This window comes from Schistocerca gregaria, chromosome 3 (assembly GCF_023897955.1).
Source record: "Schistocerca gregaria isolate iqSchGreg1 chromosome 3, iqSchGreg1.2, whole genome shotgun sequence".
Lineage (NCBI taxonomy): Eukaryota > Metazoa > Arthropoda > Insecta > Orthoptera > Acrididae > Schistocerca > Schistocerca gregaria.
In genome coordinates this window covers 566,093,163-566,103,218 of record NC_064922.1, presented here as the reverse complement: position 1 = coordinate 566,103,218, position 10,056 = coordinate 566,093,163, and positions in this window count along the sequence as shown.

Genomic DNA, 10,056 nt, shown 5'->3' with positions numbered 1-10,056 from the left:
GCAACTCGATGTGACGTGGACTCAGCAAGTCGTTATAAGTCCCCTGCAGAAATATTGAGACATGCAGCCTCTATAGCCGTTCATAAGTTCGAAAGTGTTGCCGGTACAGGATAATGTGCACGAATGGTCGATACGATTCATGTCGGGCGATATGGGTGCCCAAATCATTCGCTTGAATTATCCAGAGTGTTCTTCAGACTAATCGGGAACAATGGTGGCCTGCTGATATGGATGAAAATCGTCTCCAAGTAGCCGAACATGACGGTTTCCAGTCAATGATCCGTTCAGTTGGACCAGAGGACCCTGTCCATTCCATGAAACACAGCCCCAGTCCACTCTACGTAAACACAGCCCACACCATTATGGAACCACCACCAGTTTGCACAGTGTCGTGTTGACGCATCCATGGATTCGTGGAGTCTGCGCCACTCTACAACCCTACCAGCAGCTCTTATCAACTGATTCGGCACTCATCTGACCAGGCCACGGCTTTCCAGGGTCCTACCGTTATGGTAACGAACCCAGGAGAGAGGCTGAAGGCGACGTCGTGCTGTTAGCAAAGGCACCCGTGTCGGTCGTCTGCTGACATAGCCCTTTAACGCCAAATTTCGCTGCACTGTTCTAACTGATACGTTAGTCGTACTTACCACATTGATTTCTGCGATTATTTCACGCAGTGTTGGTTGTCTCTTAGCAGTGACAATTTTGTGCAAATGCGCTGCTCTGGGTCATGAAGTGAAGGTAGTCGACCAATGCATTATCCGCGGTGAGAGGTAATGCCTAAAATCTGGTTTTCCGGCACACTCTTGACACAAGAACCTCGAAAATTGAATTACCTAAGGATTTCCGAAATGTGATGTCCCTTGCGTCTAGCTCCATCTATTATTCCGCGTCCAAAGTCATTTAAGTTCCGTCGTGCGGCCATAATCACACAGGAAACCTTTTCACATGAATCACTTGAGTACAAATGACAGCTCCGTCAATGCACTGCCGTTTTGTGCCCTGTCTACGCTACACTACCACCATATGTATATGTACATATCACTATTCCGTGACTTTTGTCCCATCAGTGTAGTTTGCAGAACATTAGGAAATGTTACAAATATAATGCTATTATGTTCTGCCATGTGACAAGAAAATTCATTTAACTTTCATAATTTTTTGTGCGTTCAGCAACCAGATATTGATTGTTGCAAGGGCATTCCACACAGTCAGCTCCTCCGTTCAGTGGAAAAACTGAACATACCTCAGATAACTACAATGCATGTAGAAAGCAAAGTTGCATGGTTTGTGAATGTCGTCACTTTAACAACCTGTTGTAGCTTATAGCTTGAACTGCCTGCTATATTTCTTGAATCTTATCTACTGAAACTTTAATGCATATGTTGGGAAGGTTTAGTGGTATGTGCGAAGTCAGTGTCTTAGCTTGGAGACTTATTTTCAATTAAAAAGAGACGCAGCACGACATTTAAAAGAATTTCTTAACATACGCACTTGTGACAGCAAAACCTGTCTACCATAATCTGCATACCTATTTTTAGGAAGGTCAGAGAGAGCGGGCAGCTCCGTCACGGTAGATACTGCAGCAGGGTGAACGTAAAACCTTTTACGACATATTGTGTGCAGACTGTGTTGTGATGGAGACTGCATGAAACTGAATTTGCAGCTCGACAATAAAGAAGTATGATAGCTTTTTTCTTAGGCGTTGAAACAGTAATATAAAATACATAAATTATTTAAAAGATAATAGAGGACGCCCATCTTGAAAATCTGTGATATACACTCCTCATATGTTCAACACGTATCGCTAAGGATATGATACAAAAACGGTAGAATGGAAGAAATGTACACACAGTATGACAAATGTTTCGTATCATTCATTACGTTCATCTGGAATTTCTGCTAAAGTTATATTCCAATTATTCTCAAGTTATTTATTTTAACAAGTTTATGCACAAAATATTATGTATGAACACAACATTGCACTATCAACAGCAGTGAGCTGTAGTATAGTTCTGAACCGAATTCCGCATTATATTTGGTTTGATAAGCGTTCTTTGATTGTTCCGACTTGCTGTATAAGGAGGGATACAGATGAACTTGTGTAAAGCCTTATGCTTGATGAAACTTTTGAACTGACAGATCGTTTTTCCGATGATGAGTTACAGAGGGAATCTCTATTTATACATAAGTCATGATAAATTAATTTTCTTTGGACACCTACGAACAGATTTAAACTTATGTGAACATTACATTTCACTCCTATACACAGTTTAATTGTGACCCACGGTCGGATTTTAAACTCTCTGGTATTTTTTTCGCGGCTGCTTCAAACACATCTGTAAAGATACGTACATCTGCGTACGTGTTTGACCTTGAAAACTCAAATTTAAAATCTTAAGTTGATAACATATTTGATACACACGTTTATACTACTCATGAAGCCTCTATTTCGCCTATCTCATATGCCTTTCATATTAGATTGAAAATTTTAGTCAGGGTTCTCCTAAGAACCGTAATCAGCTACATCTATACTCCAGAAGCCACGATGCAGTGTGTGGCGGAGGGTTTTTCCGGTACCAGTAACTGATCTCCCCTCCCCTGTTCCACTCGCGAATGGTGCATTGAAAAAACAACTGTCGGTAATCCCCCATATGAGCTCTAATCTCTAGGATTTTCGCGTCGTTATCATTTCACGAGGCGGATGTGGGAGGACGTAATATGTTGCAAGACTCTTCCTGAGATGTAAAATGTCGGAATTTCAATAGCAAACCTCTCCAAGATGCATAGCGCCTCTCTTGTCGCATCTGCCGTTAGAGTGTGTTAAGCAGTCCGTAGTGCTCTCGCATTGACCAAACAATGCCGTGAAGAAACGAGCCACTCTTTGTTGCTTTGTTGGATCATCTCCATCTCCTCTATTACTCAACTTGGTAAGGAGACCATATGAATAAAAAAATACTCAAGAATTTACGCTACAACTGTTTTGTAAGCTACTTATTTCGTGGATAAGGTACATTTTCGTAAGATAAATCTCAGCTTCGAACCTGCTTTTCCACTGCTAAGGGACTGTTGTATACTCCAGATGGTTTGTTTTGAATTATTCCCTAGGGTGTCACAGATGACTGACGGGTTGTTATAACGCATTCGCTATCTGAATGTCAGACGCAACTAGCATGAGAGCAAGAGGTGTCTTAGCTAAGACTGAACCAGTAGTGTCGATTCCGCAGTAACGGCCTGCACGTCCACTGCGAGAAGTCCCTTGGCTTTGTGAAACCTTTGAGAAACGCGTCGAATGGAATGGACAAAGGAGCATACTTTATGATGAACTTCCTGTAAACGTTCTTCAATCCCACAAATCGTCTTACCTCAGTACAGTAGTGGACCATGGAAATGATGGGGTTGCTGTCAGACTCTCTTGTGGTGGTGTAATTCCTTGTGCAGTAATTAGATGATCAAGAAACTACTCTTCCATCGCCCCAAAGACACAATTTGATGAATTGAAAGTGATCTTGTAGTCGAAATATCTGGTGTCGGAGTGCAAGGTAATTAGTTTTGTCAGATCTCAGTTATACACGTAACAGGTACAGGTACAGGTCAGGAATTGTCTCGTCCATAAAACAATGTAACGTTTAAGCACAGCTGCATTGTTGAAATGTCATTCTGCTCAATTCGATCAGCCCTATCTCAGTGCAGACTATATAATTATAGTGTTAGCTGTATTGCCAGTAGAAACAGGAATATTGTATAAGATCCATCGTAAATGAAACTTGCTTGGTGCAGATACTGTTGGCAAAGCCTTTGATATGCGAACAGGACAGCGGTCGGGTACTGTTCGCTCATTAAGATGTATACAGTCACCACAAGCACTGCAGTCGCCGTTCCTTTCTTGACATGTCGAGCAATGGAGATAGCCGAACAGCGATTGATGCCTTTTCTAAACAGAACAGAAAGTTGCTGCTTTGCGGCTTGTTCCTTCAGCTGTGTGTGTGTAAACTGATAACCTTGGCGTTGTAACGATGTGATGCGCAAAAGAACGTTTTATTGCTGTTGAAGTAGGCGTGTTATGAGTGATGTCTAGGAAATGATGGAGCAGGCAAGAGCACGGAGATTTACCAGCGATCATTGGAATCTACATCCACATGGATACTCTGCAAAGCACATTTAAGTGTCTGGCAGAGGGTTCAACGAACTTCCTTCACAATTCTCTATTATTCCAATCTCGTATAGCGCGTGGAAAGAACGAACACCTATATCTTTCCGTATGAGCTCTGATTTTCCTTATGGTGATCTTTTATCGCTATGTAGGTCAACGTTAAAAAAATATTTTCGCATCCGGAGGAGAAAGTTGGTGACTGCAATTTCGTGAGAAGATTGCTCCACAGCGGATAGCACCTTTGTTTTAATGATGTCCATCTCAAATCCTGTACCATTTTAGTGATACTCTCTCCCCTATTTCGCGATAATACAAAACGTGCTGCCCTTCTTTGAACTTTTTCCATGTACTCGGTCAGTCCTATCTGGTAGGAATCCCACACTACGCAGCCGTATTCTAAAAGAGGACGGACATGCCTAGTGTAGGTAGTCTCCTTAGTAGGTGTGTTACATTTTCTAAGTGTCCTGCCAATAAAACGCAGTTACCAAGAACATTTTCTATGTGTTCCAATTTAAGATGTTCGTAATTGTAATTCCTTGGTATTTAGTTGAATTTGTGGCCTTTAGATCTGACTGATTTATCGTGTAACCGAAGTTCATCTGATTCCCTTTAGCACTCATGTGAATGTTCTCACAATTTTCGTTATTTAGAGTCAATTACCAATTTTAGCACCATACAGTTATCTTTTCTAAATCGTTTTGCATTTTGTTTTGATCTTCTGATAACTAAAAGAGTCGGTAAACGACAGCGTCATCTGCAAACAACCGAAGACGACTGCTCAGATCGTGTACATACATAAGAAACAGCAAAGGGCCTACAACACAACCTTTGGGAACGAAAGAAATCACTTCTGTTTTACTCTATACTTTCCGTCAATTACTACGAACTGTGACATCTCCGGTAGGAAATCACAAATCCAGTCACATATCTGAGACGATATTCCATAAGCACAGCCGGCCGGTGTGGCCTTGCGGTTCTAGGCGCCTCTGGATCGAATCCTGCCTCGAGCATGGATGTGTGTGATGTCCTTAGGTTAGTTATGTGTAAGTAGTTCTAAGTTCTAGGGAACTGATGACCTCAGATGTTGTCCCATGGTGCTCAGAGCCATTTGAACCAATTAATAGGTTTCTGGAACCTACTACGCGGCTGGAACTTGAACGATGTAACAGATTACTAGTAATTAATAGTTTAGCCCATCTGTAGTGTACACACGTCTATGGCTGTTCCAGTAGCTCTAACATTAGCCACTGGAGCCTTTACTAACGGTAATCGAGTCATCGACTGCTGCAAAGATCGACCACATCCCAGGCACCACACCACTAGCGGTACTATTTACTCATGTCGAGTACAAAGGAAGACACAAACCTGTCACAAGTAGACGACACCGCCCTTCTGTTCCTATACCCTCCAACCCCTAGTAGAAATTCTAATGACCCTTTCAACTACATCTCAGACAGTTGACCTTCAGTGGCTCCTACCGTAATATTATGACTGTTGTCCACTACGAGGTTTAATGCCACCACCTTGTGGCGTTGCCTGCACTTCACGCAGTAAGAAGCATACTGTGAAAGCGGAACAGAGGCGAATGAGGAATCGTTCATCTGGATTAAATGGAAATGCATGTACTCATCGAAGATCAAGAAACGGGCTGGCCGCGGTGTCCGAGCTGTTCTAGGCGCTTCAGTCCGGAACCACGCTGGTGCTACGTACGGTCGTAGGTTCGAATCCTGCCTCTGGCATGGATGTGTGTGATCTCATTAGGTTAGTTAGGTTTAAGTAGTTCTAAGTTCTAGGGGACTGATGACCTCAGCTGTTAAGTCCCATAGTGCTCAGAGCCATTTGAGCCATTTGAACCATAAGCACGCAATTTCACTACGAACCGCTTGTGTGGTACAGTGTCAAAAGCCTTCCGGAAATCCAGAAGAACGGTATCGATTTGAAATTCCTTGTCAATAGCACTCAACACTTCATGCGACTAAAGAGCTAGTGGTGTTTCACAAGAACGATGTTTTCTAAATCCTTGTTGACTGTGCGTCAATGGACCATTTTCTTCCAGGTAATTCATAATGGTCGAACACAATATATGTACAAATGCGAGGGTTCTCGACATGGCTCAATCCTAGGTAACCGTACCAGAGTTTTTAGTGTGACAGAGTTTTTGACTACATTGCTGTTTTTTGTCATCTGAACAACATGTGGTACATATTTCTATACATAACGTATTGAATGAGTTTTTTCCCATTATGAAATGAAAAAAAATTTACGAAACGTTTATTTTTTTACATTTTATGTTCGAACGAATGGTGACTGAGGCACCACAGCTTCGTATACTTTGTTGAGAGAAGAGCGTCGCTGCGCCGGATACATTCAGCCGTTTGCTAAAGAGACACGAAAAAGCTATTCGACTTTAATGTTCTTGGTAAGCAGTTTCATCTTGCATTTTGTTCTAGAAGGATGGCTACATAAGATTTATTGGTAAATCTTTTAACGTTGATCATGACAGCACTGAATTTTGTTTAGTAAATTTATACAGTATAAAATGTGAAAATAAATAGTTATTTTATTGGTGAGGTGTACATATTAACTACGCTATCTGATGAATTTACTTTGACATATTTTGCTTGTTGTATTGGAAACTTTAAACTACGGATGGACAGCAAAAACTATTTTTTACAGTTACGGGATACGAAATATTCAAACATAATCTATTACTCACCTTTTAATATCGAAAAATCTGCCGTCTAAAAGACTTGCAAGGTTTCAAATATCAAAAATTTTACTTAAAATAAAGCAAGAAAAGATATGCAAGCACCGAATATAGTAAAGATTAGAAAAAAAGACTTTAATGAAAGTCTAAATTGGACAGTATGTCACGCATGGCTTAAGCGTCGAGTAGCAAAGTTCTGCTCTGGTTGTTGCTACACCAACGTAAAAAGCAACTAACCCAAAACAAATAACATGCATCGCCGAGGAAATTACCATAATATCCCGATGTTAGTAACAAATAATTCCGACAGAGAAAATATATATAATATGTCTATATATTTAGAGATCGAGTTTCATGTGTATGACGTTCTCGGTGCGCAAGCACGCGGTCACGTAACAACACGGCGGATTACTGCAAATTCAATGAGCTAATGGGGGCGAAAATCTACTAGAAGTCTACTTCTACACATATCTATACTCAGCAAGCCGCCAAGTAATGTGTGACGGATTGTACTTCACGTACCACTGTCACTTCCCCCCTTCCCTGTTCCACCCGTGAATGTTTCTGAGGAAGAGCGATCGCCGGTAAGCCTCTGTGTGGACTCGTATCTCTCTAATTTTATCTTCATGGTTTTTTCGTGAGACACATATAGGCGGATGCAACATATGTGTTGACTGTTCTAGGAAAGAACACTGTCGGAACATCCGAAGTAAAGCACAGCGTGATGCTGAATGCCTCTCTTGCAGCGTCTGCCACTGGGTTTGGTCGATTACCTTCGTGATTTCTTGATTACTAAATGAACTAGAAACGAAACGCATGTTACGCTCCTTCCGATCTTATCTATTTCCCCTGTATATTCTACCTGGTATTCCGTACCGTATTGGTAGAATGAGGGTCTTCTAAAATGTCCCGTCCCTAAAATGATAGGAAATCCAGTGACCAGGAAGAGCACGGCAGCAAACGTGAACGACAGTACAGATTTGCTCTGAAAATAAACATCATCTTGTGACGTGTGGGACCGACTTAATAATCGACCCACTTGAGGAGGACAGCTAGCTGTCGACAATCTTGCTTTATGATGGAACGAAAGGAATGCTAAGTCGATACGTTACATCCTGCATTTAGCAGAAACTGCAGTTTCGAACATTGCGGGAATGTTTTTTCTACTCATCTGCATTAACTTATATTTTTCTACATTTAGAGCTAGCTGACATTCGTCACTCCAACCAGAAATTTTGTCTAATTCATTCTTGTATCCTCCTACAAGCTTCGACACCTTCCCGTATCAAAGCGTCGTCAGCAAACAGCCACAGATTGCTGCTCTCGCTGTTTGGCAGATCATTTATATATACAGAGGATAACAGTGGTCCTATCATGTTTCCCTGTGCACTCCTTATCTCTGATGAACACTAGCCGTCGAGAACAATGTAATGGATTCTATTACTTAAGAAGTTTCTGAGCCACTTAAGTATCTGGGAACCTACTCCGTATGCTCGTATCTTCGTGAAAGATCTGCAACGGGGCACCGTGTCAAACGCTTTCTGGAAATCTAGAAATATGAAATCTGCCTGTTGCCCTTCATCCATGGTTCGTAGGATATCATGCGAGAAAAGGAAAAGCTGTATTTTGCACGAGCGGTGTCTTCTTAATCCGGGCTGAATAATGAATAAAAGCGTTCCCGTCGCAAGAATATTTCTTATGTTTGAACTGAGAATATGATCAAGAATCCTGCAGGAAACCGATGTTATGAGTATTGATCTGTCATTTTGAGAGTCCGTTCTTTCACCCTTCTTATATATAGATGTGTCTTACGTGTTTTTTCCAGTCGCTTGGGACTTTGTGCTGCGATAGAGATTCACGATAAATGCAAGCCACGTAAGGGACCAACGCCATAGAGTACTCTATGTAAAGCCAAACTGGAACTCCATCCGGACCTGCCGACTGATTTATGTTCACCTCTTTCAGTTGCTTCTCTACACTATGGCGTCTTATTTCTGTCTTCCATACGGGACACTGTGCGATGTCTAAACGACGCTTTATTTGTACGATCCTCCTGCGTGAACGATTTCTTAAACACGATATTTAAATCTTCACCTTTTTTTTTTTTTTTTTTTTTTTTTTTCTGTCTTCTATTGCCACGCCAGGCTGGTGAACCACTGGATAGAAGCCTCACAGCCGCTTAGCGATTTTAGGTAGGGCCTGAATTTTCTAGCGTTTTCGGCAGGATCTATTACCAAGGTATGAATCTATTACTAAGGTATGGCTGTGGTAGTTGTAAGCTTCGCGCATCGATCTTCTTACAGACGCACGAGTCTCTACTAACTCTTTTCTAACATCATTTGCGCGTTTCCTTTTGACCCGAGAGTGCAACAGTCTTTGCTTCCACACCATTTTCCGAATTTTGTCATCAAACCACTTTGGGTCTTTTTCCGTCCTTAATCGACTTACTCGACACATGAATCTCTAGAGCGCGATTTACAATCCGTTTGAACTTCCCCCATAATTCATCTACGTGTATCATTTGGAACTAAATGATTACAATTCTTTATCTAAGTGGGATATCACAAGTGCATATCTGTTCTTTCTAGCAAAAGTACTCTCCTAGTCTTTTTGAGCGATTTACTAACTTTAATAACCATTGCCGCTGTGATGACATCCTTGATCACTATTCCGTGACTCTATACTGACACCGTCGACAAGGTCAGACCTATTTATAGCTACAAGGCTTAAAATATTTCCATTGCTTGCCAGTTGTATAGTAACCTGTCCAAGACAAAAAAATGGTTTAAATGGCTCTGAACACTATGGGACTTTACATCTGTGGTCATCAGTCCCCTAGAACTTAGAACTACTTAAACCTAACTAACCTAAGGACATCACACACATCCATACCCGAGGCAGGATTCGAACCTGCGACCGTAGCAGTCGCGCGGTTCCGGACTGAGCGTCTAGAGCCGCTAGACCATCGCGGCCGGCTGTTCAAGACAGTTTTCTGAAATTATGTGCAAAAGTATTTTACAAGACTGTCTGTCCGTACCCGCTGCGGTGCATGCACGGACGTCCCAGTCTACACTCGGTAGATGAAAGTTGTGTGCAACTAATGTTGAATGATTTTGACATTTCCGCGCTACTGAGCGCAGACTTTCTTTGAATGGCTCTGAACCTGACACTACGGAAACAGGTGGCCATGGTACTT